The 23914-nt window shown below is 34.1% G+C and overlaps 1 protein-coding gene across 1 annotated transcript in view; it reads left to right on the forward strand.

Moving 5' to 3' along the window:
• PCDH15 (protocadherin related 15) overlaps positions 1–23914 on the forward strand; it is a 1828063-nt gene that overhangs the window by 468331 nt on the left and 1335818 nt on the right. The window contains exon 3 of the mRNA XM_025396095.1: positions 5202–5277. The gene's annotated coding sequence lies outside the window, so the exon portion shown is untranslated. The remainder of the gene's footprint in view (positions 1–5201; positions 5278–23914) is intronic.

The following is a 23914-nucleotide window of genomic DNA, read 5'->3' on the forward strand; positions in this document are numbered from 1 at the left end:
GTAGAAGAGCTATAAGAATCAGTAGCTTGGCATTGGCCATATTAATTTTCAATTGACTACTACCTTAAACTAGATGTGAAGGAAAAAGCTGGAAGGTAGTAGACTGACAGGCTAATTTTGGTGTTTTTGAGATTTAGATAATGTTTAATTCCATAGGTTGAATATAAAACAGCTAGAAAATTATTATATGTAGAAATGAGAAGAAAGTTAAGGTCAGTGCACTAGGGCATTCTATTATTGAGAGATGGAGAAATGAGAAAGGACCAGCAAAAAAGGAACCAGAAATGTAGGAGATAAATCAGGAAGTGAGGTATCCTGGAATCCAAACAAGAAAATACACTAAGAGAGAAAATCAATTATGCTTTTTTCTTTTTTTTTTTTTTTTGAGATGGAGTCTCCCTGTGTCACCCAGGCTGGAGTGCAATGGCGTGATCGTGGCTCACTGCAACCTCTGCCTCCCGGGTTCAAGCGATTCTCCTGCCTCAGCCACCTGTGTAGCTGAGATTACAGGCATGTGCCATCACGCCCAGCTAATTTTTGTATTTTTAGTAGAGACAAGGTTTTACCATGTTGGTCAGGCTAGTCTCGAACTCCTGACATCGTGATCCACCCGCCTCAGCCTCCCAAAGTCCTGGGATTACAGGTGTGAGCCACCGTGCCTGGCTATCAATTATGCTTTCTACCAGTGTACCCTGTACAGATACCTGCTACTAGGAATCACATTTTTAAAAATTTCTTAGCACATTTTTCTCTCGTCCTTCATTCAGAAAAGGGGGTGGTGGCAGTATTAGCATCTCTCCAGCTTTAAGACACCTTTAAGGCTGGCACGGTGGCTCATACCTGTAATCATAGCACTTTGGGAGGCTTAGCCAAGAAGATCACTTGAGCCAAGGAGTTTGAAACAGGACTGGTCAACATAGCAAGACTTGTCTCTGCAATTTTTTTTTTTTTTTTGAGACGGAGTCTTGCTCTGTCACCCAGGCTGGAGTGCAGTGGCCGGATCTCGGCTCACTGCAAGCTCCGCCTCCCGGGTTCATGCCATTCTCCTGCCTCAGCCTCCCGAGTAGCTGGGACTACAGGCACCCGCCACCTCGCCCGGCTAGTTTTTTGTAATTTTTAGTAGAGATGGGGTTTCACCGTGTTAGCCAGGATGGTCTCGATCTCCTGACCTCGTGATCCGCCCGTCTCGGCCTCCCAAAGTGCTGGGATTACAGGCTTGAGCCACCGCGCCCGGCCTTTTTTTTTTTTTTAATAGCCAATATGGTGGCATACATCTGTAGTCTCAGCTACCTGGGAGGCTGAGACAGGAGGATTGATTGAACCCAGGAGGTCAAGCCTGTAGTGAGCCATAATCATGCCACTGTACTTCAGTCTGGGTCACAGAGTGAGACACTACCAAAAAGCAAAACAAAACCCACATCAACAACAACAAAAAAATCATCATTCATGTAGGTTCTAATTAAAAAAATATCCTGTCACATTATAAAACATCAGATTCTATTCTACTCCTTCCCTCACTGCCTATTTAACCTACCTACCTACCTCCCTCCCTTCCTTCCTTCCTTCCTTCCTTCCTTCCTTCCTTCCTTCCTTCCTTCCTTCCTTCCTTCCTTCTTCTATCAGTAAATTTAAGTAACAGTCTATGGAATTTGACTCATAGAATTTTGTGTCTACTAACGGTTAATAACATTATTTATGTAGAAAGGTAAATCTTCTTATTATTTAAATCACATTAATTTTGGAATCCTTACGCATTATCAAAATTCAATTAATTATACTGTTTGCTATTTCCACTTCACACCTAAGTGCATATTTGTTTTTTGTTTATTAAATAATTACCTCTGATAATTGGCAGTCAGTAATATAAATGCCTATAACCACCCTTGTACTTACATAGCAATATATGACATAATTTCATATTTGTATCAATTTGTAGTTCTCTAGTGTTTAATTACGGCTTCACAATTCAAAGTATTGCCCTTTTGTGGATAGTGGTTATGAAGACTGAAACTGCCTTTTATAAAACTTGCAGTCTTTTACCTTAATAAATTTTAATTGATTATTCAGGTTTTTTGCAGGTGGAATAGTGTTCAGTTAGATCACAGCATAAACTTTTCTACTGTTGCACATTTAGTGACAGCTTTAAAGGGTTGAAATGTATTTAAATAATGAATCTTGTTGGTTAAATACTGTATTACTACAACATAGAGATTAATCATGAATGACACATTTTTTAAAGCAAACAATATATTTCTTAGCAATTGATTTTTTAATCGACAGATAAAATTGTACATATTTACTGTGTACGACACGACGTTTTCAAATATATATACACTGTGCAATGACTACATTTTAATACTAGTTTAGGTTCATTATACAATGCATTTCCAAAGCAATATGTGGGAAATTGTATGTTTTAAATTAGTAGAATCTCTTTTAGTATTTATTCTAGCTAATATTGAAGCAGTCGAGAGCAGTTAAAATATATTTATTTTTGGTATTATGTAGAACTCTAGAAGGGTACTGTTGAAATGACGGGCGGATCACGAGGTCAGGAGATCGAGACCATCCTGGCTAACACGGTGAAACCCCGTCTCTACTGAAAAATAAAAAAAAAAAATTAGCCGGGCGAGGTGGCGGGCGCCTGTAGTCCCAGCTACTCGGGAGGCTGAGGCAGGAGAATGGCGTGAATCCGGGAGGTGGAGCTTGCAGTGAGCTGAGATCCGGCCACTGCACTCCAGCCCGGGCGACAGAGCGAGACTCCGTCTCAAAAAAAAAAAAAAAAAAAGAAATATCAATCTAGAAAAATACGTTTTTAAAAATTAAGATTCACAATAAGTGAAATATCACAGAGAGTTGGTACTCTAAGATATGACTTTTATCCTATTTTCCAATCTTTAAAAACATGAATTATTTATTTAATTGAAATCCTACACTCTCTACTTAAGATCTAATTTTTAACTCCCCAAATCCAGGGTAACAGAAATGTTTTAAAAGTAAGCATTTAAGTAATAATTTGATCTTTGGAACTATATTGATAAAATGTGTGTGCAATCATATGAAATTAATTTTTATATAATCATAATTACATATACTGAAATCATAAAAGATAATCTTTCATTCATCTTTTATCCCCTCACCTGAAGTTGTTACATGCTCTAAGTGTTAATTTGTAAATCTACAATTTCTGCTATATTTTATAAAATGTGTAATCATGATTCAGAAATCATAAGCCACCCACTGTATTACTAAATTGACACAAAGCACAGTGCAAAATGCCTTAGAATGAGACTAATTGGAGGTTCAGCACTATTCACCAATGTACAGAACCCCTAGGGGAAAATCTGACTATTTCTGGTGTTTGATGCTACACTCAGAGCTAATGTCCAGTCAGGAGGCCACTGCAAAAACTTTCCCCCTATTGTTGTTATTGTTGATTAAACCAATTGAGAAAATTTTACTTAGTCCTTGCAATATCCATTTTTGTAGCTTTTGTTATTAAAGCATGTTGGAAATGATTTATATCAAGAGTTTTCAAAATTTGTTCTATGGAACCTTGGAGTTATATAAAATTGTCTCACATGCTACCAAGGCCACATTGGGCTTTGAGTCAGGGATGGGGTGGTGGTGGCAAATATTTAGAAGATCCCATCACATCTCATCCATAATTTGTCTGGAAAGGTTTTGCTGATATGTTTTACATATTGCTATTAAGCTTAAATTTTATTGTGAAAAATTGGTGAATACGCTGCTTATTGTTTTTATATTTTGAATATAGTACTATTGATTTTCTTCTTTAAGATAGATATATACTAATCCCCAAAGTGGTATAAAAATGGACTTTGTATGCATTTCTTAATTTTTATTTTATGTAGAGATCTTTATATATCTCTGAAAAGGAAGTATTTCAAAATTTTAATACATGTGCTCTAGATTTTTATAAATATGTATCTCCTTTTTCAGGATGTTATTTAATGTAGATCACTTTAGTATCACTGTAAAATAACAATTTTGTCTAATTATTTCCACTTATTCAGTAGATCACAACCAAACTTTGGTTGCAATAAATAAATCGTAGTTTTGTTTACCATAAATTACATACATCTGTCAATTATATATTCTACATGTGTATGTGTTTGAAATAAAATACAACTATTTCCATCTATTTCTGTACCTATTTCTTGACATGTACATGAGAGATGTGAATAATTAAGACATGTTCTCTAACTTTGAAATCAAAACACAGTAGAAATGATACCAGTAGTTAAAATCTCTAACAACTTTTATAATTTCAACTTTATATTGCATCATCATAAAATTAATTTATTTCTACTTTGACAAAGCATAAATACAAAAACTGTAACCCTATGACAATAATAAAATTATTGGTATAAAATAATAATGGTGTAGTATAAAACTTTGAAATCCAAAAGTGCTATATTGCTGGGTGTGGTGACTCACACCTGTAAGTCCAGCACCTTTGGAGGCCAATGTGGGAGAATCATTTGAGTCCAGAAGTTTGAGAAAAATCTGGGAAACATGACAAAACTCCACCTCTACAAAAAAATATAAAAATTACCTGAGTATGGTGGCACATGCCTGTAGTCCCAGCTACTTGGGAGGCCGAGGTGAGAGGATAGCTTGAGCCTGGGTGGTTGAGATTACAGTGAGCTGTGATTGTGCCGCTGTACTCCAATCTGGGCAACTGGGCAAGACCCTGTCTCAAAAAAATAATAAAAATAAAAATGCTAAGGAATAAAAAGTAACTTTAGATCTATATAATTGTCCTTAGTTGTCTTGAATATGTACACCATATCATAAAACATCATATATTTAAAGTGTCAGTTAAGGAGAATTTATGCAGTGCTTCATTGTTAGCACTCTGGTGAAATGGCAGACTCTGCTCTTAAAAAAAATGAAGGTGAAAGTGATTTTTTACTTCCTGAGTAAACAATATAACCTGAGGCATAGATATGCATTTTGAGAGTTATGTTTTAAATTAGACTTAAGTTTTCTACTTTCAAATTTATATTTAAGATTCTTGCAATCTTTTACTCACTTTTGAGAATTTGCAAGAATTTATTTTAAGTATAAGCAATCTTAATATAATAATCTGTAAGAAAATGAATTGTTCCTATGTTTTGCACTCGAGTAATGACTTTGATTTTGATGTGGTATTGATCAATAACTCTTTTCTATAGGAAAATGGAAACATCATTCCCTAGAAACAGTTGAAGTTGACAGACCTAGAGGTTGACAAAAGGACACAACACTAGGGTGAGTAAAGTGGTATCCTCCATTATAATTTTTTCTTTCTCCTTTGAAGAATAACAGTATATTACATCTATATTTCACAGTAAGTTCAACAACTGTGTATGGAGTCAAATTTCCAGGCATTGCTAAATGTCTTTAAGCAGATATATGTTATGTTGGATTCACATAAGCCAGAAGGAGAGAAAAGAGTTAATCAAATAGTAAATAAAAGTCTTTCCCTAGAGAAGTGAAATACCTGTTGTTTCTCTTTTAATACGTTTAAAACAAGCAAAGCTTCTACCCAGTTTAGATTTATTATTCTTCATTGATTGTTTCATTCTCTTGGAGAACATTCTGGCAGTAAAGTAGTAGACACATTGCATCCATCATTGTGTGTCAAAGGGCCATCAGGTCGATGACTCTTTTTGAACTTTGTTGTTTCAGAAAACCATAGCTGATTATTATAGGCAGAAGTTTGACATTTTCAGGATGAAAATCAATTTTCTTTTATGTGTTTCTGAAGTGAGGCTTGTGCTTCAATTGCAGAAGAAATAGCTTTTATAACATTGGAGTAACAAAATAGATATTAAAATAAAATTTGGGTAACAATAGTTTCAATGAAAGTGAGGAGAATTGTATTTTAGTGGTATTATAATATTTTAAATCCATTTAAATCTGAAATAGAAATTTATGGAAAAAGGTACAGAAATAGAATAGTGTCTACCAAATCAAGGTAGTAATGAATAAAATTTATAAACAGAAAACTCAGAACTGGAACATATTTAAGGAAATCAAATATTATTAAAGAAGAAATATATACCTAATTTGCAATTTATGATATACATATATGTTGTGTGTATATAAACACATGACTGCTTATCATACTTGCTTAATTTATCTCTTGCTCCTGGCTCCAGAAAAAATGAAAAAACTCTCTTTTGTCCATGAGTATATGAATAGCATTTATCATAAAGCTGTGGCAAAGTAGGCATTTAATAGTATTTGCTACTGAATATGTTAAAATACTAAAAATAAAAATACTTTTACCATTTTATACTTTTTAATGTATAAAATGCTGTTTTGTGGGGGGATTTGTGGAATCTTTTTTAATTAAAGATTTGAAATAACTTTCTCTTTTAGTAATAATAAATTATATTTTAAATAATATGCTCAAGTTTTAAAAGTGCTATAGGTCCTTCTCTGTGTACTTAAGACATTTTTGTCAGTACATTTAAAAGGATATGAGGTTGAGCCTTAGGCTTTATATTTTTCAACCATAATTTTATTCTTCATATATGCATATTTAAATTCCTGTGTAACAATATATCTCAGACATAATTTTTTCATGCAAAAAAATCACATGAAATTGTTTTAAAATTATTTCATTGTTTGATGAGTATACAAAATCATGAAAAGAATACTTGAAAAGAGAAAATTTTCATGTCCCCAAGATTCTTTCTATTTAGAGTTCAAGTGAGTTTATGATAAACATTCTTTCAGGCCATTCAAATAAAAATGTAGCACAAATAGCTTATTATTTAATAATTAATACCATATAGGTTCATATGTTTTCATATGCACAAATAGATAGATGACAGATAGATAAATAGATAATTATAGACCAGTATCAAAATTTCCAATACAAATACTCTTATATGTGACAGTTGTCAATTCTCTATCCTTCTGTATAATAAAGTCCTTGAAGGATTAGAGTAAGTATTCTACATGTGCACCTTTTCAGTCCACTTGCATGGTAAGAGTGTGTACAAATGATGACCAATAATGATGAGGCCATTTTAATTCAATTTCACCACAGGTGTAAAATGGTAGTCATGAAAAACGTAAGACATCTTTAGTTTTTCCTTTTTGAGATTTTGTGGATTTCTATTTTTGTCCTGACATTAGTACAAAGAAAATCTGTTTCTCTTCTTTGACAACTAAAATACTGTTGTTATGTAATAAATCAACAAGAGTACAAATTATGAAAATTATGAAAAACTTTGATAATTTTGCAGAAATCTCCTCAATAAAGGCCGGGCGCGGTGGCTCAAGCCTGTAATCCCAGCACTTTGGGAGGCCGAGACGGGCGGATCACGAGGTCAGGAGATCGAGACCATCCTGGCTAACACGGTGAAACCCCGTCTCTACTAAAAAATACAAAAACTAGCCGGGCGAAGTGGCGGGCGCCTGTGGTCCCAGCTACTTGGGAGGCTGAGGCAGGAGAATGGCGTGAACCCGGGAGGCGGAGCTTGCAGTGAGCTGAGATCTGGCCACCGCACTCCAGCCTGGGCGACAGAGCCAGACTCAGTCTCAAAAAAAAAAAAAAAAAAAAAAAAAAGAAATCTCCTCAATATGTATTTCAATTACTTAACCTTTCTAATGTGTTACTTTTATTAACTTCAATTGTATTACTTAAATATTTTTCTTATAGCATTTTGTATATCTTATGTATCTGTTTCAAATTCTTATTAAAATTATATTACATAAATATACTTAACAGATAAATTATTCAAAACAACATTTTACATTGATAGGTATTATTAATGATGTTCTCAATTCTCAGGTCAAAGAAACAAAACATTGACCAAAAAATATTAAAAATAAATAAATAAATTTTATGTCGAACAGGGGAAACCCAGTTATACCACTGACTGACAAAATACGAGATAAAGTTCCTTTAGTATCTGTACTCAAGTACTCCAACTTTATTTGTCAGATTTTTTTTCTCATGTAAAAGCTGAAGTTGTGTAATACCAAACAGAGACTGAGACTCAAACTTGGGTCTGACTCCGCAGCCATAGTAGACTCTACTGCATCATACTGCCTCACTATTGACAACAGGAAGGCATCTGATCTGGGGTTATGTTACCGGAAAGGGGTCCCACTCCAGACCCCAAGAGAAGGTTCTTGAACCTTGTACAAGAAAGAATTTATTTATTAAGAAAGTAAAGGAATAAAGAATTGCTACTCCATAGATAGAGCAGTGGCATGGGCTGCTTAACTGAGTATACTTATAGTTATTTCTTGATCATGTGCTAAACAAGGGGTAGATGATTTATTCATGAGTGTTCCAAGAAAGGGGTGGGCAACTCCTGGAACTGAGGGTTCCTTTCTGCTGTTTTAGACCATGGCAAATGTTGCCATGGCATTCGTAAACTGTTATGGCTCTGGTGGGAGTATCTTTTAGCATGCTAATACATTATAATTAGCAAATAATGAGTACTGAGGATGACCAGAGGTCACTTTCATCACCATCTTGGTTAGGGCAGGTTTTGGCAGCTTCATTACCATAATCTGTTGTATCAGCAGGGTTTTTGTGACCTGTACTTTGAGGTAACATCCTATCTCATCCTGTGACTAAGAATGTCTAATCTCCTGGGTATGCAGCCCAGTAGGTCTTAGCCTTATTTTTCCCAGTCCCTCTTCATAATGAAGTGTCTTTGGTTCGAAAGCCTCTGGTAAAATCAGTAAGTTTTCATGATGTATAAATCTGAGGCTGTGGGTCTTTATATATTGAATATAACTTTGTGAGATAGTCTTAAGTAGTCTCTTTGGAGTATACATGCATCAACAGAGTTATAATTCCTTATGGACCTATCTAACCACCCAATGGGTTCATCTTGCCCAGATGTAGCTGATTTACCAAGATAGGGGAATTGCAATAGAGTTTAACACATGCAGAGCTGGCTAAATGGGAGACTAAAATTTTATTACTACTCAGATCAGCCTCCCACAAAATGTGGAAGCTAGGGTTTTTCAAGGACAGTTTGGCAGGCAGAGGGTTAGGAAAATTGCTGATTGGCTGATAGGGTGTGGAAAATGGTCTTCCTGGACTGAGTGTGCTTCTGAGTTGGAGCCACAGAGTAGTCCCTGGCCTAGGTGGAGTCGTCAGGTTGTCAGAAATGCAAAAGTCTGTAAAGACACCTTAAAAAGCCAAACTTAGGTTCTAAAATTGTGATGTTAATTACAAAAATAGATAAGTTGCAGATCTTGTAACCTCTAGAATAATGACTGGTAATTGTTTAAGCCTAAGTTGTGTAATACTAAGCAGGGGAACTGAGACTCAAACCTGAGTCTGACTTCACGGCCATAGGAGGTTCTACCGCATCATGCTGCCTCTCCATTGACAAGGGAAGGACATGTGGTCTGAGGTTATATTACCAGAAAGGGGTCTCAATCAAGACAGTTGTCTTAGCAATATTCAGGCCCCTCTCAGCCTCCTAACCTGGTGGACTTTCATTAGTTTTACAAAGGCAGTTTAGTTTCTGGGAAGGGCTATTATCATGTAAAAGATAAACTAAATTTCTCCCAAAGTTAGCTTGGCTCATGCCCAGGAATGACTAAGGGCAATTTAGAGGTTAAAGGCAAGATGGAGTTGGTTAGGTCAGATCTCTTTCACTGTCATAATTTTTTCCATCACCCTTTTTGCAGAGGCGGTTTCACTACTGTTCAGTTAAATGAATTTGATCACTAAATAATTTGTGTTCACTTCTAAAACTTCTGAAAAAAAATACATTTTGATTTAGTACCTTTTTACATCAACACTATGTTTATTCAAGTTAAAGAAACATAGTTATTTTAGAAGGGATATAAATGAGACCAACCATAGTTTCTAAGGGAAAACATTGAGGTTAAAGAAAGCAGTAATTTAAGAACTATAAGAAAATACGGAAAGTTCTACATCTAACGGAATTTATAATTGTGTGATCTATCCACATTAATGTATCTAAAGTCTGGTGTTCCTGACTCCATTTAAATTAGATTAAATAATTTAAGTCCAACATCATAGATTCTCCCTCAAGTACATTTGCTGCTGTTTTGATGTTAATTATCCACATCCCTCAGATAATTACCACCTAACTTGGTTATAGCACAAGGTATGCTGTAACTTTTTATCTCAAGGAAGCTTACAGTATTTCTTTTATCATAGGCCAGAGCAGTTTTCTAAGTGGCTTAATTGTGTCCCAGAAAATTACTAGAATAATACGCACATTCACAGGGTTAAATATTAACAGATGAGGCAATCACTTGAAGGGAAAACTGCAATTCATTTTGACAATTTGTTTTCTTGCATTTTTTTAAAGCAGCATTTGCCAAATGCGATCCTCAGATAACTTGGCCTGAGAAGATAAGGTCCAGTAAAAATTTTTCTATGGTGAGAATAATTTTGACAGCTCAGGAAAATGATATGAAAATTTGTAATAGTAATCAAAGGGTTAGAGAAGTTCTGCCATCAAGAAAAGTGCTAAAAATTTGTTTTTCTAACATTGTTTTATAACCTGCCTAATAACAGTTTGCAAAGTTTTTCTCTAAAAGGCCAGAGGGCAAATAGTTTGGGCTTTGTAGGCTGTGTGGGTCTCTCTGGCATCTACTCAACTCTTCCTTTATAGTGCAAAAGCAGACTTAGATATTACAGAAACAAATATGTGACTGGGTTCCAATACAACTTTATCAAATCAGCCCACTGGGCTGGATTTGACCTGTGTGCTGGAATTTTCCAACCCTGCCAATATTATGCAGAGTGGTTTTAAAAAAATGTCTGATTTGGAAATTTCTGTTTTAGATTTTATACATAAATATCAAACTCTCTAAAACTGTATCCATAAGATAGCCCTTCCTCTTTGCTTACTCTCATTTTTGAGAAATTTGTAGGAGTAGAGGAGGGCATGAAGAAGGGAATCACTTTTTGCAGAGAATAAACTCTTTCAGCCTTGGTACCCATAGATGTCCCACCACTATCACCTTTTTGCTATATACTGTATGACTAAGGAAAATGAATCACATACTCTTCCTGAACTCAAAGAGCTAGCTCTATGGTCTACTGGGAGTGATAATTGATAATTTTGCAAATGACAAGGAATGTGACTGCTGCACATAATAATATGATAAAATGTGTGATATTAATGTCACATGAGCAGTAACAATTTCCTCCTTTTAATCAAGGAGATTAAAAGGAAGAAGGTAATTTTGGTTACAAGTACCAGGCAAGGCTTTAAATGAGAGAGAATGCATGCAAGGCTTTAAATAAGAGATATTGCTGTAGATAAGCTTGTAAAGAGTATTCCTAGATGTCAACAGGCAGTACTGCAGAGGAGAAAATTATGAGAAACTATTGCTGCTAGATGGAAGAGCATAAATAAGGAAAAGGAGGTGGCAATGGTAGCAAATAGTCACTTAGCAGGAGCATATAGTGTTAGTTAGAAAAGTCAGTCTGCATCAACAAGATGCTTATAAGGTACAATATACTTGATCCAACAGAAATGCAAAGGTGCTGAAGAATGTTAGCATGATAGGGACCCCTTTTATTCTTTGATTGAGGGGTGCCCATTTGCCCTAAGGTAAGAATGGTGCATACTTAAAATGCCTGATGATGCTGTTAATGTTGTCTGTTCTAAGTAGTGACATAGCACATATGTTAAGTAGTTTCGAGAGTTTTGGGGACCAAAAAGAAACATTTTTTGGATATTTCAGATGTGAATGAATATAAACAACAGTAAAACCTACAACACTTCCTTTCCCTCTGCCTCTACCTCACACCAAGACAAATCCAGAGGATGGCAGTTGCTAGTACATTTTCAGTAGTGCAAACACGTCAGGGCTGCCTCCCAGATTGCTTTCAACTTTCCTTTTGGTGGAGAGATTACTGCTCGCTCTCTAGTCATTGTGCTCAAATTTAAAGGAAGAAAAAAGTAAAATCTACACCAAAGTTTTCCTCTTTAGTGTCAGCAAGCCAAACTTTCTCAGAAGCACAAATTTTTACATTGATATTTTATGACCCAGAACTGGATCACAGGGCCACTTCTCGCTGCAAGCAAAACAGAGAAAACAATTATTTGGCTTTCTTCTCTTTCATGTGGGAATTGAAAGGGTAGAAGTAGATTTGGAGTAGCTTTAAAGATGCCTAAAAGTGTCCAGAAAAATGTTTAAGTATTTTATGAGAAAGTTCAGAAGCTCATAAGACAGTTTTAGGCAAACTACACCATATATTTATTTTTCAGCTTAATAAATATAAGCTGATAATTTTATTGAGAGAGAAAAAAACTATCTTTTGCAAAAGGGTAAACAAAGATATAATATGTATGTAATATATATCTCCATATATATCTTTATATATACATATGCATATATCTTTATATATCTTTAAAAGATATACATAATATATATCTATAAGTAATATGGATATATTTTATATTTTAATATATACATCTTTATAAAGATATATAATGATGTATCTTTATCTCTTTAAGATATATATATATATATCTATACCTTTACTCGTTTACAAAATACTGTTTTTCTTTTCTCTCTCAATAAATTTATCAGGTTATATTTATTTTTTCACATCTTAGTCTAATAAATCAAGTTGTGAGTGCGTGTGTGCGTCTGTGTGTGTGTGTATGTGTGTATAAAACATAGGTCTTTATATAGTGTATGTATAGATGGATATAGATATATATCTTTATAATATCTAATAATATAATGTGTGTGTGTGTATATATATATATAGTAATCATGCTTCCTAAAGGAAATTTGAAGAGATATATATAACTATATATAGATAGATAAACTGGATTTATTAGTCTAGGATGTGACAAAATATTCAATAGCTTTTCAATTTGAAACTATAATAGCAGCTTTTTAGATTTAATTTTATTTGTGAGTGGTGCATTATAATGTGAAAGAGTTGTAAAACTTTTAAGGACTTGTAGTCAGAAGATCAAAAATATAATCCCAAGTCCACCATTCACTAGCTATTTGTCTGTACTAAAGTCATTTAGCCACTAAGGACATCAGCCTCCCTTTCATCATGTTTAAAATGAGGATAATAATAACTGCCCTTCACACTGTGTAGGTTTCTCGCAAGACCCAAATGAGGTGGTAGTTTTAAAATTGCTTCATCAACAGCAAAACACTCTAGCACTTCTCTCTCTATCTTGATCTCTGTTTTTTTTTTTTTCTCTCTCTCTTTTCTCCCTCCCTCTCTCCCTCTCTTTCTGACACACACACCCCACACACATTTCCACATAAAGCTCCCTGCTCAATCCCTTGAGATTATAAATGCCATCACAGAAATATATCAAGTGCCTCTGACAGCTTCTGGCTTCTGGGCTTCTGTTACTCAGTTTGTTTTTCTCTTTTTTCTTTTTCTTTTTCTTTCTTTCTTTTTTTTTTTTTTTTTTACTTAGAACAAATTGAATCATGCTATTATGTACCACTTCTTCAATGATTTCATCTATTTGTCTCTTCAAAAGCTTTTATTGTTGACCCCAGACCCTCTGAAAGCCTGTCAGATATAATCAGCTGTTATTCAGTTTGTCTGAACATTGAGGTTCATACCACAACTAGAGAAACTGGTAGTAGAGGCACTTCTGTCTTGGAATGTAATCAATGGCTAAAATAAGTTTTGGGTCATTAAAAATGAAGATTTCTCCTCACAAGGTAACAGAAGAGTTGGAAATCTTTGTGGAATGCCAGTGATATTCTTCCCTATCACCCCCACCTACCACTTTACTTCTGTCTCACATCTGTTTATATCTGACACATTAATAGAATCCCAAAGCATGAGTATCCACATACCAGATCAGAAATCCAAACCCAGCACTCATTACCACTAGCCGCATATAACATTTTCATAATTATTAAGTTGCCACTCTAGAGGAGAGGAAATGTAATTTGTATACATACAAATGTGTGTGTGTGTGTGTGTATAAAACAGGCATTTCTTCACTTCTAGAGTGGTAACTTAATAATTATAAAATATATATATGTATATATACATACACACATATTTGTATGATTTTGAATCTAATTTCTTTTGGAGCTATAGAGCATACTAAATTTGCCAATAATTTGCACAATATTTATGTATTTATGGTAATATGTTTTTAATAATTATATATATACACGTATATATACATATATACATATATAAAATGACTGCCTTCACATATGTGTTAAGATACTTTATTGTAAATGTAATAAAAACATAACTAAAATTGTCACACAGAATGCTGCATATTCATTAGCTTCTGAATCTGAAGGTCTAGAATTCCTCTCAGCCTGGCTTCAGGCAAGGACTGATCCAAGAGTTTAGCGATATTACTATCTGTCAGCTTTTACTTCATTGATCATGGCTTCATTTTAAGACAGTCTTCCCTCATAATCTCAGTCTAGCCTATTCCACTTTCAAATTTATATGCATAACACTTTCAACAGTCACCAACCCCTCTCTGTTTAGCCCACTATTGTAATATACCCATTTCTGAACCAATAGATGATTGTGTGTAGTGCTTATTGACTTAGCCTAGGTTATAAACTCCCCCTCTGGAATAAGGTCGTTATCATCTTACCCATAATCACAGCGATCTCTAGAGATTGCAACTACTGAAATCAGAAAGATGCAGAGTGGGAATAAGTAAAGCCTATTCTACTTCAAATTATAAGAGAGCCAATTTTACATGTGCACGTAGGAATATTTATTGTCTGGATTCTAAGTCCTGATGCAAAGAATAAAGACAGATTCTCCCATAAGCGAATAAAATAAATTTGTTCTCATGAACTGTAGGTTAAGACACATAAAACTGCCACATGGAGGTGCCAATTGGTCAAAAATCAGCAACTTCATACTGTTCAACCTAAAAGAAGACCACCTTAGGGAAAACTGGCCACGGTTGCTTTACCTATACCAAAGACCTATACCAAAGATCTCAACCATCAGTACATGTAATATCCTCCATTGTTTCCCTAGCCTATTTAATGTATCTGTGTGGCAATGATCTCATTGGTTTTCCTAAAATTATATATTTTCTTAACTTTTCCAAAAGTTTTAGCAAGATAGAAACCTCCTAAAGTTAAACATTCCTTGAATGCTTCATTGGTATATTTTAGCCTCGAGCCTCACATGAAGGATCATTAGCCATACATATATTTTGCAGATACAAATTATTTGTCCGTGCAATGGATTGGAGTGTAGGTCCTCTGTAGGTATGAAATAGACCCCTTTATTTGTTGGAAAACATTGTTCTCTTCGTGGGTTGCCTGTGATCATGTGTTGTTGCTATGCATGTGCAGGTCGTCTTTGAACTCCTCTAGGATGATTCAGCCACGGCTCTGGCTTTGTTGACTGCTGAATCATGTAAATGGAGCCTTAGTGACAAATATCTCTATTGAAGTGCCTTGTTGGAAATCATTAACAGCTGATCTTTACAGCAAAATATATATTAAAAGCTGGTTTTCCAAAACATTATGTAAGGATCATTGCTTCTTTACTTTGTGTAGACATACTGTGTGCACTGAACTGTCAGCTCACTCCTCAGGGACTTGATGAGTACTTCTGGCATCCTTGGGATAGTTTCATGTAGACAAACTCTTTAAGGAAAAAGCCCTAATAATTATGTTTCTGTTTCTATCAAAGGGAGATTGTTAAAAATATTTATTATGAAAACAACTTTTAAAGACCTTGTCAAGAAATACTTATCTTTGCCTCTAAATGAGGCCTGAAGCTTGAAGTAGTTACTTCTTCTGACCTATGATATTTTTTTATTAATTATATATAACTGATTATTATTATTATTATTTTTATTATTATTGCATTGGTTGCCAGAAAGCTCAGAGCCAAATCTGTGATCACTGTCTTAGAACTGTGCAAGAACCTGAAACTTTAGTGTTCATTAAATTTCACCATTCTTCTCTTCAATTTTCTAAATTTTTATCAAAATAACACTTTTCAAAATAACTAAAAGGAGATTAAACAGAGAACACATAAATAATAAAATTATATCTGAAACAGAGAAAAAAGTAAACAGAGAGAAAAACATGCAATTATAATCCACCAAAGTAACTACACCAGAGTAACTGCTGCTAACATTTAGACATATATTCTGTAATGTCTCACTTACTTATCATTTTATCATTTATCATGTTGGACCATTTCATTGTTTGCCTCCTAAAATGCTTTTTGGAATAATGTGGTATCTATACTATTATACCTAACTACATCTATAGGTTGGCATACCATATCTTCTTTCTGTACTGCCAGGAGCAATCTTGTCCCCTTGTGATGGTTGTAAGAACTGAAAATAGTTGGTTTATAGCAGGAGACTGTTAATGTCACAACAAGCTCAATTAAACTCTTAAGTATTTCAAGGATGTGAATTACTTCATCTTGCAATCTGAGAACCACACCTTCAATGAAACTAGTCATTAGAGGAGGAAAAGCAACTATCACTGATACTCACACTAATTTATTTACATTAATGTAAAGAGAATTGATTAGAGGGAGAAAGAAAACAGTAGTGATATCCTAGCAGTTCTTAAATGTGCTTATTTGATTTATATATTTATATAGGATGACAATTCTCTCTATTTGTCCTTTTGTGACTCCATCCAATTATCCACTATGTGTATTCCTCAGAGTCTATAGCACTATATGAGGGAATCCCTGAATGCTGCCTGCTTCTTAACATGGCATGAAACATAGTATTCTTGACCCTCTTTGTAACTACTGCACCCCTCACTAACTGATAACTTTAAAGCTAGTTGCTTTACTGTGAACCAAGTAGTAAGCATAGTAAGCTTCTGTAATAAATTTTACAGGTAATTAAGTATATTTTTGTAGTGTGAGTCTATTTATATTTGTTGTTTCTAATTATCTATAGAGTACTATAGTCTCCTTGTATATTTTATTCTTGATTTGCCTCAGGGTTCTCTATTCATATACATAAATACACATGTTATCCGTAATACAAATAGACTTTTACAAATTCGTTTTTTAGGTTTATTTATTTTGACTAATATTACACTTGTTTTCATTATATATTTAATTATAATATGAAATATATAAGATGTTAACATCGTAAAAGATGAATTCATATTTTCTTTTTACACACTTAAGTAGTGTAAAAATTGATTTCACTTCAACACTTTATCTCCTAGTGGTCTCTAAATTCTCTGAATATATGTACAAATAATGTACTTCAATGTTCTGTCAGAAATTAGGTTGCACAATAGGAAAATTATATAGGAACGACCCATTTAATGAACTTATACATGGTAATTTATCACCCCGTGTATGCAAATTTAGGTATAGATTTAGTGATTTTCAGAACTCGAGTGTTTTTAATGAGAAAGCCAATTAGTACATGTTTAAATGTGTTTCCATCCTTATAAGGATTTGACAACTCTGGCTCACAATCCTTTGCTGACTTGTTTCAGCAAAACTTGTCTTTTCTTCGATGTAGTATTTTTTGCCTAAGGCAACATTTAGGTTCTAAAGTGGCAAGGTCAGAGTTCAAACCTAGACTTTCATGTTCTTGAACCTCAAGCACCAATGCTGGTGATACCCATATTCTGTTCACTACATGAAACTGGTTTTGTGGAAGATAAATGAAAAAGCAGTATTTGATGTCCTTAAGCCTATTAAGGTAGTGAACAAGTAAAAGGGAGTTTAGCACAAGGCCACCAGTGGCTATTAGTACTGAGGTGCCTTTTACAGACCCTCCACTGAAGGTCTTGGCTTTAACAATTATGAGCTGTGTGACCTCTAGCTTCTGCTATACTCTCCATTTTATCTGCCGTTGTTTTATCTTTTCATTGTTATAAATTTTACACCCACTACAAAGGTGACAAATTGCATTCTGCTTCACCCAATAATGATTACAAAATTTCAGCCATTATGGCAGAACCACTTGGGAGAGGCAGCCTGTCCTCTAGGCTGATGCAGCCCGTGTCAAGGTGAGCAACTTGGTGAAGGGAAGAGCAGGCTGGATTTCACCTTCCAGTTGGGTCATCTTGGGGGCCACTGTGGGCAGGACATAATCTGGGCAGCTCAAGAATGGCTCTTTGTTTAGATCTTCAATCCTACTCTGTTTATCCAGGCTAGTTTTGTTTTCACTGATAAAGGCATTTCACTTATGGAAGCCATAGGTGTGGGTAACTAGATAAAGTAGATCAGTTAAATGATACAACTTGAAGATAATGATACCTTTCAAAGTCAAGTATTAACATAATGATAATTTGTTCTTGGATTTAACCATATTTTGTGTCTTTAAAAAATTACTTGTATTTTAATTATTAGGTATGCTTTTCTAAACACAAAGTTACCTATACCTACATTCAAATAAAAAAAAAATCATGATGGTGAGAGAGTGTATATCTTTAACCTTAACCAAGTTGTGTAATTTATATAATTATTGTGTGTGTATGTGTCCATAGACATAAACATAATCACAACAGTGCTATGCTTTTTTATTTTATGATATGGTCATTAAGTTAAAATATTACAATTATTTTTCTATTCAATTGCTAACTGCAGTCTTAGGGCAAATGTAAATTTCTCTTTAAATATCAAATTAAGATATCTAACTCTTCCTGTTTTCTTGAACCTGTCTTCTCTATCACAGTTCAAGTTTTCATCATCTCTCGTTAGAATCATGTCCAATAGTCCCCTGAAGATCCGTCTAGCTTTCAGCTCATCCTACACATAAGACCTGTGTCATCTAGCGGGAAAGACTGACTTATGTCTTAATCTTATTCATTTTAAACCTTGGCTCTAACATTTATCAGCTGTATGACCTCTAGCTTCTGCTATATTCTCCAATTTATCTGCCATAATTTTCCCTTTTCATTGTTATAAATTATATACCCATTAAAATGAATTGAGTAATTATAGGTCTATAGTCACTTATTCATATTTTCTTTTTTTTTTTTTTTTTTTTTTTGAGACGGAGTCTTGCTCTGTCGCCCAGGCTGGAGTGCAGTGGCGCCATCTCAGCTCACTGCAAGCTCCGCCTCCCGGGTTCACGCCATTCTCCTGCCTCAGCCTCCCGAGTAGCTGGGACTACAGGCGCCCGCCAACTTGCCTGGCTAGTTTTTTGTATTTTTTAGTAGAGACAGAGTTTCACTGTGTTAGCCAGGATGGTCTCGATCTCCTGACCTCATGATCCGCCCGTCTCGGCCTCCCAAAGTGCTGGGATTACAGGCTTGAGCCACCGCACCCAGCCACTTATTCACATTTTCAAAATGAGAAAAACAAATCCTAAGCACAGATTTTTTTTTTTTTTTTTTTTTGGTAATTTGCCACATGGCAAAACCTATATGGACCTATTATGTGACTCATTTAGACTGTATTTACCCACATGAGGTAAATATTCATGTTTCACTGTAGAAATAATTATGTTTGATTATGAGATGTAGTTTCAGATTATATCTGAATGAGATGTTATATTCAGTATATGAAATATATTGCTTTTTAAAAATATCTGAATTTTGGCTCCCATCTGTAATCAAGAATTTCAGAAAAGCGATTTATATTTATAACTGTAAGAAAACCTAATATGGCCAAGACTGTGTGCTTGTCTTACCGGAATGACTCTTTTACCATCCCACCCCCATCTACCCTCATCTCTTTCATCCACATAACAAAGTCTCCTATAGCACTCACAATTCAACTGAGTCATTGCTTCTTCCCTGATTTACCTCTTATCTTTGTTAATATAAAAACATATCCTGTCTTTATCCTTTTCACCTGGTATTCTTCTCATCTATTTATATGTGTCATCTCTACTAAATCCTAAAATCTTTGAGAATTGGAACCATGGCTTTTCTTTCTTTATATCATCAGTTCTTAACATTATCTTAATATTAAACAGAAACATAATAAAAGTCAGTTATATTTTATTTAAAAATACAACATTCTAGAAACATTGGTCTGCAAAAATCTGTTTGATCTTACCACATTGTCATGTGATAGAGTAGGCTCTGTGATTCACTATTAAATTTTTACCTTTGGTTATTCCAGATGAATTTAAGACAGTGAAGTATCATCTTGTTAAAGGTCTGAAGGTATTTTACCTGTCTATTAAATTGCTACATAAATCACAAAACTGGAAAAGAGTTAACTAATGATTATCTACATTCTTGTGTATTTTTAGATCACTAGTATTTATTAGTCAAGATAATGATCTGGCTAGCGAGAGGCTAAATTTTTAATACTTTCATATATAAAGTCACTTAATAGAATACTTATTTCTCCAATTTCTTATCATTTGAGGATGCTTATGTGCTCAAAGTTTTTGAAGAAAAAAGTAGTCAATTCCATTTCTCTGTCACTTGAAAAAAATTATACTATTACCAAGTACTTAAATGTAAATTTTCAATAGACTCAAAATACATCTTTTCTGGATTTGAGAAATGATAGAAATTACTCTCTGCCAGATAAGACAATTGAGATGGGAACATATCTGGCAAATTTGTTTCCTCTTTTTAATTTTTGCTCTTAAAGAATATCTAGTAGGATCTATGAAAGGCACAATGGAATCTGTATCATTGTTGAATAGGCAAATACTTGGCTTTACTCCAAAGTACTATCCTACTATTAACTGTGATATTCAATTTATCTACTTCAGAAGGATGAAGAGATAAGTTGGCTGCAAATGTGAAACTGGAATTCCAAAGTGTCTCAGTTACTATTCAGCCATGCGTTGCATTTGGTTTTCTTATTTTAATATTCAACAGCTTCAAAATGTAACTGAGAGCTCTTGGCTTTCCATTCCTGCTGTGTAAAGCATTAACAATATTACATTCGCTGGCTGTATTTTCTTTCTTAGCAACTACTAGTAAAACTTGAATTCCAATGATGATTAACATTTTTAAAGACATTTTAATTGTAATTTCTACATTTCTACCATCACAGAGTACTGCATTTAAGAGAAATATCATGACATTTTCATTTTTATGCCTTATACTAGCTTCTCAATGTTATATGGTTACATAAGTTGCTGGTAAACAGACTGTATAATTTTTAGCCTCCAGTTGTGAAATCATATCAAATTTACAGTTTTAGTATGTGAAAATAATTGAATCATTTACCTGTGGAATATATTTTTGTATAAATAGACTGTAACTCTAAAATACACTATATTTTTTTGCGGGGGGAGAACCCCTATTTCTCTATTTTGGACTTTAAATAACCAAGTTTTCAATTATTCTTTATTTTGACTTTGCTGGTGCCAAAAAGTAAACAACCAAAAAATTTGAAGGCTAATAGTATCACAGAGCTTTCAGAAATTTTGTTTTTGTAGGCCATTTATCTTGCTTATAGCTTTTCAGTAACTGAAATTGTTTTCTCATTAAAACATGTTTTGTTTGTCCTAAACCCCCTTGGATTGGCAGTTGTCAAACTGAATTGGCAGATTTTCAGGTTGGCCGATTGGCTGTTGACTCTCCAGAGTATCCATTCAGTGCCTCTCCCCTCTCCCTCTCCCTCTCCATCTCCCCCTCTCTCCCTCTCCCTTTCTCCCTCCCCCTCTCTCCCTCTCTCCCTCTCTCCCTCTCTCCCTCTCTCTTTGCTCCCTCTTGCTCTCACTCTCCGTCTCTGTCTCCCTGCCCCACCAAGTTGGACTAGCTTTTCTAACATGTGTTTGGGTGAGAGGGCTCCAAATATCATGTGAAGGTCGTCAGTGTTTAATAATTGTAATCTAATATGTACATACCATTCTCTTGACCATAATTTAAGATTGAGAACATTAAGAATATGATGTATTTCCGGATGGTCACAATCAATTGGTCTGAATTTCTGGGGCTTTTGAAGATAGAATAGAACCTAAAAGTAGATTAAAAAAACGTTGAAGTCTTCTTAGAGGTTAACACCAAAGAAGCATATCTGAGAAAGGAAGAGAAAAGATACCTCTCCTTGGTGAAAACCTGAAAACTACTCAAGAAATGGATATCAGATGTTAAACTTCTATGGGAATCTTCAGTATATGAAGCCATAAATCTATTTGACTGTCCAAACTGGTTTTAATCATTTATTTCTGTCACTGTCAACATGGATTTCTAACTGTTACAGACGGAAATAAGTTTTCCCCCATGTAATAGCAAGTCATCCTTTTTGTGAAATATTCATAAAATAATTTTACTTTATAGTTGTATTCTGCCTTCTAATTTTCAAATTGATATTATATGTATAAGTATACATCTTTTAAAGGTTATACCTTTTTGGTAATACCATATTAACAACATTTCAAAGCTTTCATTGAATAAAGAAAATGTATGTTTTATGTAAAAATTATTAAATAAGTGCTAGAATATTTTTAAATACTTGAATATTTATTAATGTTTATTTTCAATTAATTTAGAAACATTTATTGAAAGACTGCTCCATTTCGAATACTTTGCAAATAATCATTTTTTTGTCATTTAAATTATTATAAACTAGATGGACATATTGAAATGTGTTTAAACATTATTGCCTATTTTTTAACCACCACATTTTTTATTTGTATCTATCATTTCTAGTCTATGAGATTTAATGTCAAAAGTTAAATATCCTGGCATTTTCATGTAAGATAATAAAGATTATGTTGATGTGAATATAACAGAAAAGTTCCCCTAAGTTTTATTCCTCTTAAGTGTCTAAGATGTAATCAGTATTTGTCTTAAAATTCTGTCATTAACTTTACTTGAGTTTCAAATTCAAGAAATCTTGCTGAAAACTCATTATATATAATATATATAATTTTGTTGAAATAGACTGCTGTATAAAATTCTCATGTTTTATATATAAGATTTGACTCTTGAAGAGTTGCTTAAGGTAAAAAGAGTGAAATCTTACAAGACATTATCAGTGCTGTGTCCTTCAAACAATTAAATGACATAGATTTTCCAATAAAATGAGGAAACACATTTTTCATAGTGAAACTTTATATGCTACCAAACTTAAGTGCTATAATTTACATTTAATTGTAGATCTGAAAGGTTAAATTTTAATACTAATCTTAACCAGCTACGATGAAATCATGGGGTGGATCTTGCAAAGAAGGTCAACCATTCCCTGGGTTGTAAACTGAAATAGTCCCTATTAATTTAAATGAGTTAATATGATGATATATTTCTCTTGGGTAATGGACAAATCCCGTAGTTCTTAGTCCACAATGTCAGAAAAATATTAAGAATTTGTCATTGTGCTTTAATCTTTACTTGATTTATATATCTCACTTTTATGGTTACTTTGTGACTTACTATCTTCTGGGCCAGTTCATAAATGTTCTTATTACATTTTGATGAAATCTCAATCTGTTCATAAATATTAATAACTCAACTCAAACAGAAGTGTTTTGCCACTCATTTCCTAACATGTAGTAAGAAATTTTGTTTGAGAGAATGTTAAGGTACAAGAAACAGGAGATATTAAGTAGCATTTTCAGTACTATTTGATAGTGGAAGTAGAAACACCCATCATTATCTGTAAGATACAGAATTTTTTTCTGTTAAAATATTTTCTTTAGCTTTAAGCATATTTATAGGACATGATTAAATGGAGCAAAAGACAATACAGGTAGAGTTGGGGAAGAAAGGGTATTTTTCCCCTTTTGGGAAACTATATTTTAGAAAGCAGTAATTACTACTGAGTTACAAGGGAGAAGAAAATGAAATATGAAAATCTAATCCTCCAAGCTGAAGAGTATCCAGTGGAGTGAGGGTTTAAACAGAAAGATAGACAGGAAGAGGAGAAAAAGGAGGAAGAGGAGAAGGAGGAATAACATATGAAGAAAGTGGAAAGATGGGGAGAAAAGGAGACTTAGACAAAGGAGTCAAAGAAGGAGGAGAGAAAGAAAAGAAGGATATATGAACTTATTTGAGCCTATCTACCCTAAAGTCTAGA

The sequence above is a fragment of the Theropithecus gelada genome, chromosome 9 (genome assembly GCF_003255815.1).
Source record: "Theropithecus gelada isolate Dixy chromosome 9, Tgel_1.0, whole genome shotgun sequence".
In the NCBI taxonomy this organism is placed as follows: Eukaryota; Metazoa; Chordata; class Mammalia; order Primates; family Cercopithecidae; genus Theropithecus; species Theropithecus gelada.